At 29.7% G+C, this 10,442-nt stretch overlaps 1 long non-coding RNA gene across 2 annotated transcripts; it reads left to right on the top strand.

The window, feature by feature from the left end:
* Positions 1-5,859: 5,859 nt before the first annotated feature.
* LOC108464941 (uncharacterized) lies at positions 5,860-9,865 on the top strand. 2 transcript variants are annotated; one of them, XR_001868376.2, is made up of 3 exons: positions 5,860-6,393; positions 6,471-6,774; positions 9,608-9,865. It is a non-coding gene; the product is annotated as an uncharacterized LOC108464941 (long non-coding RNA). The 2 variants fall into 2 exon arrangements; XR_008280388.1 differs by having other exon boundaries at positions 5,860-6,774.
* Positions 9,866-10,442: the final 577 nt, after the last annotated feature.

Here is a 10,442-nt window from a genome sequence, read left to right as displayed (position 1 = left end):
TTTGAAAATTATAAGCTTGCTGGAAAATTTTCAGTTAATGCACTTGTGAAATTCCCAACAACAAGGTATGTGTTGTGTGTGCTTTGCACACTAGGAGTAAGTGCGTATGAATATTTGCTCCAATGATAAACGAGTTATCGGCCTTAACTAAGCCGTTATTTGTGTATGAATATAAGAGTTGGGATTGTGAAGTAAGCATGTCATTGAGAAATTGTGCATATGAATTATTGTTGAGCTACTTGAATGCTATACTTTGGTTGTGTGTAAATTATGGCTCGAAACTTACTAAGCATAAATTGCTTACTTCGTTCCTTTGTTTCTCTGTTTTATAGATTTTGCTCGTTAGCGATCGGATTCGGGATCATTAAAGTCGAAGTCATCTACACTATCAAAGCCTCCATTTTGGGTATAATTTTGGTTGAACTTTGAAATGGCATGTATAGGACTACCCTATTGTAGAAGGTCATGTACCTTTCGGTTTTATGTAAGCTTGGATAGCCATGCGAAAATGGCTTATATACGTTGTTAGTATGATTCTATAATCGTTTGTATGATGATCATTATGGGGTATGGAATGGTTTTGAAAAGATTAGCCATTGGAATGGTTAATCATGATCACACTTGTGCTATGTATGCAAAAAGGGCCAATTGAATCGTGGAAATCATGAAATAGGTAAAGGTTACCTTGAAAACAGATGCTGGCAGCAGCAGTGGTGTGGTTTTGAAAAATCACCAAAATTTGTAGGAATGGTGTTAAATAGTGAATAAGTTATGTAAATGAACCTTGATGAGTCTACTTTCATAGGGAAGAAACGAAACGGTCATAGGAGTTACTTATTAAGAGATATTAAAGTTATTGTGAGACAGGGCCAGAACGGTTTCTGGGTCCCCTGTCGCGACTTTAAAAATTTGCTATAAATTATCCAGAAAGAATTAGAAGTCATGCCTTATATGTGCAGATTCCATTTTGAGTCTAGTTTCATTAGAAACAAACGGCACCAGTATTAAAGCCCTGTACAGAGAGATATTCAAGTTGTAACGCGCGAAGGTCAGAGCAGTCGATCCCTGTAACATGGGTGACTTTAACTAATAAACTGTACCAATTGGCCCGACCAAAAATTCTAGAAATAAATCCATGAAAGGATATATGAGTCTAAATTCAGGAAAAATTTACGGAATCAGTTTCCGAGTTTTGAAACTCGAGATATGATTTTTAAGGCGACAGTGACGCAGTTTTCCAGCCTGTCTGGAAATGCCAAATTGGTCGGTGCTTTAAGAGGATTTAGCTCGTCAACCCCTCGCGTCCGACACCGGCGATGGTCTCGGGTTCGGGGTGTTACAAAAAGTATATTAGTATAAGAACTAATTTGTCTAATTTTTAATAGAGAATCAAAATATAATCTAACTCTTAATTATTTTTATCATTTTTGAGATTTTAATTTATCTTCACCAATTAGAACTAACCCTTCACTTTAGGAGAAATTGTAGGTGAATATATTTATTTTATTTATTTAAAAGTGATTTGATGAATCAATTGAATTGGATTTGAGATTTTAGTTTACATAATTAAATCTTAAAATTTAAAAAAAAGGTGAAAAGTGAAAAATTATAATAATAATAATTATAATAAAGTGAAAAGTGAAAAAACTGGAAGAAGAGAAGTGCTTTACCTGAAGCAATTCAGATGATGTTCTTACTCATTTTCTTAGACACACACATGTTAGGTAAATGAATGAAAATGTGTCTGCCTTTCTTTCCAGTGTCTTCATAACTTTTCTTTCTTCCAAATTGTAAATTTAAAACACTGCAAGTAAATTAAATTTTATTAATGGTTTGATTTTACAATATTTTCATAATTTATATCAAATGTAGCTTAAACTAACTTTTCAACTAAAAACATTGAATAACTAAAATGTTATTTATGCGAAACATATCCAATTAATCTAATATTAAAAAGTTTTATAGATTACCATAAACATAAATTTTAATATTTAAATAAAAAATTCAATAATATTATAAAATAAATAAAAGAGAGTAAAGAACAAAAAAATGAGAAAATAGAAAGATAACGTATTTTATTGATCAATTTTAATATTTAGAAAATTTTTCCAAAGTTTCTATTTATAGATATAAGAAGTATAAATGAAATAGAGATCTATTTCTAATGACTATTAAATTTAAAATACATAAAAACTTATCTTGATATTAATGGACATCCACTTAATAAAATATTCATAACAAATAAAAATAATCAAATATTATAATATTTATTAAAATAAAAAGGTAAACAGTAAAAATATTAAGGCAATGTAATAAAATTTTATACAAATTTCTATATAGGTTATGATTTTATTCTACCATGTTTACTTAACTTTATTGTTTAAAGTAGAGTAAAAATAAATATAATATTATAAAAAATAAATATTAACAATAAAATAAATTAATTTAACTATATATAAAATAAAGGATAAATTATAAAAATAGTCACTTTTATTTTTGCCTCAGATTATATTTTAGTCATTTATGTTTGAAATGTTACATTTTAGTCACTTACGTTATCGTTTTGTTACGAAGTGGTCACTCTACCATTAAGCTTCATTACTTCCCTAACAGTGGTCCTACGTGACAATCCAAAAGGGTTTTAAATGCCAACTTGGATGTCCTACGTTACAGTCCAAATTAATTCTATTTAATTGAAAACATATTTTCATCCCAACAACTGGACATCTAAGTTAGTCTTTAAAACCCATTTGGACTGCCACGTAGAACTGCCGTTAAGAAGATAACTGTGTTTAACGGTAAAGTGACTACTTCGTAATAAAACAATAACGTAAATGACTAAAACGTAACATTTCAAACATAAGTGACTAAAATATAATCTGAGTCAAATAAAAGTAACTATTTTTGTAGTTCACCCTGAAATAAATAACTTATAAAAATTATTAATAATATTAATTAAATCATAATAAATTAATATTAATATTAATATTTAAATGATAATTTTTATATTGTTTAAATATTAAATATTTGTAAAATTAAGTAACACTAATATAACCAATTCTAAATATAAAAAAAAAGGGGGTTTGGCAGCAAAGTACATTTTGTGTTACTCAATTTTGAAGTGAAGCTAAATAAAGTGTTTATTTTTTCAGTTTAATAATAACATCTTAAAATACGGTTTCAAAATTGAAATACTGTTATGGTCTACGACAGATAACAAAAGTTGTTTACGTTAAGATTATTAATTAACTAATATCCAAAGGAAGACGGTAAATGTTTTCTAAAGCTGAAAAATGAAGACTTCGTTGAAAAGAACAAAGCTGCAATAAGGCACTGTTTGGATCTTTATTCGAGTTTATTCATATTCATATGCAATGAAGCGTTCATAATGACTCTACAGATGGATCTAAGTCCAATTTCACACTTTAAAAAGTAAAATAAAATTACGAATTATGATTGATGAGATCTATGACATGGACCGACCCTGTACCATGAATCTTTATATTAATTATGCTAATTTAAAACATAAAAAAAATACATCAAGATCCATGGAGAGGAGACGAAGCAAACAATAATGATAATAATTTTAATTGAGATGCCCCTTTCATAACACAAATGTCAGATTATGTTTATAATTTATTTTTCTTTCTTTTAGAAAAAGTAGGAAATTAAATAAATAAATAAAAAGGGAGGCATTATCACGTGAGTGATGAGGTGTCAATCAGAATAATTATATTATTATTTAGGGTTATATATCTTTGCTTTTTTTTTCTGGATTTTATTGTGCATGAGTATGATAAATTGAATAACACTAATATGTGTTGAGGACATGCCTATGTATCAAATTTTACAATTATACATCATATCTTAAATAAAAAAGCAAAAAAAACATATTCTAATGAGCCATATTTTAAAAACAATTATAAATACCAAATTCTCTTATTAATAAAATAATAAACACTGCCGCACTCAAACCGGATTTTAAAATTTTCATTTATACTAAATGAATTAAGAAAATGGATAATATGATGGGTCCACAAATAAAATAGGGGGGCTCCTGATATAGGAGTGGGTTTGCCATTAGTTTACTCAAAATAAAATCATGGTATTGCAAGTGTGTGTAATTAGGAATCTAGGCACGAGAGGAACTGGCTGGCACTGCAGTGTGGCACATGCCTCACAATCACACGAAACAGACACATTTGTTTTGTTTATTGCTTTTCATGTTACGACTACTTAAAAGGGGCCATTAAGTAGGACACCTTTCGTTTGCACTGAATTTGCCCCAAATTATTTTTAATATATTTAAAGTTTGAATTTTATTTTTAATTTTTTATATAAAAATTAATAAAATCCCCGTTTTAATATAAGGAAAAATATCTTCATTTTCATTATCTTCATACATCGCGTCAAATCCTCTAAAACATAGAAAGAAAGAAGCTTTTCATTATCTATATCGCATCCACATTTACATCCTAATTTTATGCATCTAATTTCATCTACCAATTATATCTGAAATTATTGGGTTTATTTTGTAGGTTTATGGAAATTATTCTGCAAAATCTTCTTTAACATGTAACAATTAGTTTGCATCCTATGCACAAATTATTATATGTATAAATAAAATTATATTAAATTAATTGTTTTAAATTTTTATTGAAACTGAATCGCTACATTTACAATTTTATATTAAATAAAATTTTAATAACATAATTATTTTATTCATTACTTTATAAATATCACATCAAGTTGATTATAAAAGATAAACATAAATTTTAAAATCATTAAAATAAAAAGAAGCTTGTAAAAAGCTCTCGATTTAAAAAAATAATTAAACCTCTACTTCTTTTTTTCACTTAATTAGATATTTTAATTGTCAAAATATATTAAAAATATTATTTAATCGTTAAAGTTAATGCTCTCAATTTTTTTAGTTATCTTCATCACGATTGTGACATGTAGCGAAACAATGATAAAATTTATTAAAATAAAATTATAAAAAAATAAAAAATATAAATTATTCAAAATTATAGACAAGTATTTTAAATTTATATTTAAAATTTAGAAAATAAATTATTAAAATTATAAAAAAATATTTAATTTGTTAATATAAACCTTATTGATTTAATTCCATGATATTTGTAGGAAAAGCAAATAACATTTATGTAAATATATATATATTCGGTGATTATATATACATGACATTATTGCAAACCTTTTACACGGTGGTTGACAAAAAAGCATAAATCAGCTCGTTATGAAGCACTTGAGAAGGTTAAAGTAAGTAATTAATTAATTTTCTTTAAATATTTATATTTGATATATATTTTAATATACTAGATAATTAAAAATTAAAAATACTTGTATTTATACTCGCCTTTGGAATTTGAGTATGTTGGGTTTTTTTACTTACTCGTTTCATGTTCTATTAGAACAAGACATATTTTATGATTGAGTCATGGGAAGGTTTCAAGTTCAAAGTTGCTAGCTGATTATGGTCCATAAAATGGTGGCATATTTGACAAAACATTATTATATTTTGACTATAATTCTATAACTCTTCAGCTAATCTTCTTGACGAAGTTATGAGTTTAGCAGACAAGGATTGAGTACTCATCTTTATTTTTTAAAGTGTTTGAAGTTGTTTAGTAACTTGTTTATAAAAGTTATTATGATATAAATAGTCAATGTTTTTGAAACCTTTAAGCTTAAAAAGAAAAATAAAAAGAGTAAAAAAAATGGAATTTTTGGAGTCTAACTTTATTTGTAAATTAATATAAAATGTGATCTAATACATTATGTGAATGTATGTTTTTTTTAAACAAATCGTTTTGGTTTTATTTAAAGGTAAATGACCTGAATACAACCTAAAAGCATAAACATAAACTGAAAAACAATCACGTGTCCATAAACCGAAAAACAATCACGCGTCCAAAGCCCCTACTCCAGTCGAGAAAACAAAAACGAAAATGTAAAGACAAAACCTATAACAGTGCAAAATCCCAAAATCAAAACAAAACATAACCAGAACCCTAAAACAATCAAAGGAACCAGTCTGCAATAACCTTCCTTCTCTATCAAAATGACCAAAACCTCCTTGCTAAACTCACCAATGAAACAATGGAGAAGGAAAGGAGATTAAAAGGACCCTTTTCCCATAGTATAAAGACCTCAATCCCAAACAGACCCATACCAGTCTAACTTCATAGCGAGTTTATCCACGTCCGATCCTCTGCTACGATCTCATGAACCTTTGAAGGAACTTCATCTACTAGAACAGGTCAGTTAAACCTTGCCAGCCAATCCCCGCCATTGCATGTGCAGCAACATTACAACTTCTAGGAGTGAATTTAAAACTACATGCCTCGAAACTTCTCAACAAAGCTATCCTAGGTAATTAGATGTATAACTAAATAGTCTTTTGCGTTTGTATATAATTTTAGTATTATAGTCTTCAAATCACTCTCCAGGATGATTTTCCAGAAACCTATTTCTTGGGAAAATTGGAGCCCATGCAAAACTGTCATCGCCTCTGCCATGAAAATCGTGCTGACCTAGCTATGGAATTGATAACTCGAACCCAATATTTGCCCCAACTCATCTCTAACAATAATCCCTTATATCGCTTTTTGATTTGGTCCCAAATCTCCCGCATCGACATTTACCTTGACCTACGATGACGGTGGAAGAGTCCAACGTGCTACAACAACTAGAGAAGGGTGCCTCAAAACTGTACTCAGCGCCCGATATTCTTGCCCATAATCGCGAATAAAGGTAACAACATCATTAACACTTTACGAAATTCTTTCATGGATAAGTTTATTTCGAGCATGCCATAATGCCCAAATTGTAATAGCAGCAAGTTCTTTTTTGTCGTTGTTTAAATGTTCAGAAATCCAAAATAACCAATCTACTAAACTCACCTCGGCCACCACTTTAGGCCACTAGAATCCCAATATTTTCCAAGCCTACTTTATGAAGAGGCAGTCCCGACTAACATGAATGATCAATTCATCACAATGCTAACACCGTAGGCACAATTGTCCAACTGTTATTGTTTTACAATATAAAATTTTTAGTGTTGGTCCATAATTTTGAACAAATCTCGAGATTACAATTTTTATCTTTAAGGTGCATTTCAAACACCAAAACTGCTTATAGATACTGCGTTCATTCATACTTACAATACCAGGATGTAATAATGCCCTATAGCCATTACACACTGAAAATTTCCCAATATGTTCCTTGTACCAAATTTGCTTATTCATTTGATTGATTTGTGGTAAAGGTATACTCAAAATTGCATTCGCTTCATCATCAAAGAAAATTGATCTAATTAAAATATTATTCCAACTGTTTGATTCTTGCATAATTAAATCACTAACCTGATCAACACTTGAGACTTGCTCCGTAATTACCTTCATTGTTTCTTTACCAGGTAGCCAGTAATCTTCCCAAATAAACACCATTAATCCCATCCCAATCCTCCATTTTAGCCCAGACTTCAGCAAACCTTTTGCACTCCAAATGCTTATCCAAGTCATAAAAGGGTTTGAACCTAGATTCAACTGAAGAAAACCTGTATTTGGGTAATATTTCACCCGAATCAGCCTTGTTGATAAAGAGCTAGGATTCTCAAGCAACCTTCATCCCTACTTTACCAACAAAGCAATGTTAAACTTTGCTAAATCCTTAAAACCCATACCACCATCCTCTATCAGATAACAAAGCTTGTCCTAAGAACACAAGTGCATCCCTTTTGTCCCCCCCAATTTCTGCCACCAAAACCAAGCCATCATTACTTCAAGCTCCCTACAAAATGAACTAGGTAATAGAAAACACGATATAACAACCCAATTTTCAGTGGTGTCGGAAACAGTGGTTCGAGACCACTAAACCCGACAAGTGAGTTTGAAAATTTTATTATTTATTATTTATGAGTTAAATATGATTTTAGGAAAACTTTTGAATTAATTATTTTTGTTTTAGAATGAATTATTAGGTTAAGTGATTTCGAAAACAAGGTATCGAGACCTTGATTTCATAAACTGAGTCGTAAATATTTTTATAAATATTTACAGAGTGTCAATGAGTTAGTATTAAAGTTTCGTTAGAAAATTTTAATGTTTTGATAGTTAATTAATTAAAAAAGACTAAATTGAAAAAGGTGCAAAACTTGTTAATTAAAGAAATAATGATTAAATAGCTCAAGTGATAAATAAGGAAGGACTAAAAGGGAAATTAGCCAAAATAGGATGGATGAGGCGGCATTAGTAAGAAAAAAAATTAGGAAATTAGGTTAAATAAGCGTAAAATTGGAAATTTTGTAAAATTAAATAAATAAAACAACAATTAAAAGAAAGCTAGACATTTCTTCATGAATTTTCAGCCAAAAATTCCATAAAAGAGTCCCTCTAAGCTGGTTTTTCATATTTTTGCTACAATTGAGTTCAATTCTTGCCTTTTTCTTCTAATTTTTGTGTTTTTTAAATTTTTACAATTAGGTCCAACTAGCTATTTCATTAGTTTTTGATTCTATGGGTAATTTTGAAAGTTATCATTGATGAGTTCTGGGTTTTTATGATTAATTAACATGGATTTGAAGCTTTAATTTTGTCATATGATGATTTTATTAAGAAATTTCAATAGAAATTGATTTTAGGACCTAATTGTGAAAAGATTAAATCTTAGGGTTTGACATTAAATTATATTTTTCAAAGGCTGTGAAATAGCTTATAATACTTAGATGAATTATCAATTGAGAAAAATTAGATCAATTGATAGGATATTTGGTAAGGACTAAATTGTAAAAATTGTAAAAGTTGGACTAATTGTGTAATTTCAAAATTTAAGGGTATTAATTGTGAATTTAATTGAAATTTAAATATATGCTAATGATTGAATAATTTTACATTATAGATCAAAAGCCCATAGATCAACGAGAAAAAGGGAAATTAGCAGAATAGTCCCTAACTATTACAAACTTACAATTCAGCCTAGGTAAGTTCGTATGGTTAAAATTTCATGATTATTTATTAATTTATGAATGATATAATGTATTTATTCATATTTTTATTATTGAAATTAAAATTTATTGTTAAAATATGAAATTGAAATGAATGTTTAAAACAAGTAGAACGCAGGATAGAGTACAACCATTTTATAACAAAAGATGAATTGACGGATAAGACCGTGGCTGGGTCATGACAATGTTTATATGTAAGACCATAGCTGGGCTATGACATTCTGATGATAAGACCATAACTGGGTTATGGCACTACGAATGTAAGACCATGGCTGGGCCATGGCAATGCATTTGTAAAACCATAGTTGGACTATGGCACAAAGAAAATGATATGCTCATATCCATAAGTCGTTCCTTGATTCAGTAAAAATTGGTAAAAGATCTATGTGAATGAACTGAAAGATATATTGATTATTAATGATATTGATTTGAAGGAAGTGTGCTTATTGACTTATGTTGTATTTGATAGGGAGAATGTATGATTTATTTACAGTTTAGTTTATTATATTAAGTTCAGTAAGATCAAAGTTTAATATATTGAACTTACTAAGCTTTATCTTGTGTTGTTTTATATTCTTGTAGATTAGCGTGTGATCGGGAGATCGGATCAACATATCAAGCCACACTATCCAGTTTAATCCAGTAGTTTTTGAAATGTAAATTTTGGTTTATATGGCATGTATAGGGTTGGTTTGGCAATGAAATAGTTTGAATTATGGTGGTGAATTTTAAATGTTTGTATGTATGTAATTAGTAGTAGAATTTGATAAATCAATGAAATGAGTTAAATGGGTAAGTATAAGTAATTGATGTATATGTAATGTTATATTATGTTTAGAACATGTATTGGTTGGTTTTGATTGCTTGGTTAAGATATATTAGTGTATTTAAATGTTGTGTGTAGGTTGATGTCAAAAAGGGTGAGAAAAGTGGCCTTAAAATGGCTTACTTTCATCCACACAAGCAAAGACACGGACATGTGTCTCAGCCGTGTGTGACACACGGCCATGCACATGGGCGTGTAGTCTGGCTGTATGTCCCTTGCGCCTTAAAATTTTGAAACAGAATGTCCAGGCCTTAGCACACGGCCTAGCACACGAGCATGTGGTTAGCCATGTGACCCAATTCAGAGGTTTACACGGGTAAGGACACGACCGTGTGCCTCACATCGAATGCCCACACGGCCGGTCACACGAGCGTGTGTCCCCTGCCCCTAAGAAAAATTTTAAGATTTTGGGAAAAATTCCCTGAGTGTCCGGTTTAGTCTCGAATCACTTCTAAAGTGTATTTTGGGCCTCAAGAGCCCATCTAAGGGATAATATGAGTGTTATATGATTGATTCTTGATCTGTATAATAAAGGTAATAAAATATTCGTAATTAGCCCGTAAAGTCTAGTAATGCTCTGTAACCTTATTT

This window comes from Gossypium arboreum, chromosome 3 (assembly GCF_025698485.1).
Source record: "Gossypium arboreum isolate Shixiya-1 chromosome 3, ASM2569848v2, whole genome shotgun sequence".
Classification (NCBI taxonomy): Eukaryota; Viridiplantae; Streptophyta; class Magnoliopsida; order Malvales; family Malvaceae; genus Gossypium; species Gossypium arboreum.
The sequence above is the reverse complement of the archived record's forward strand: the minus strand, read 5'-3'. Positions and strand labels throughout refer to the sequence as shown.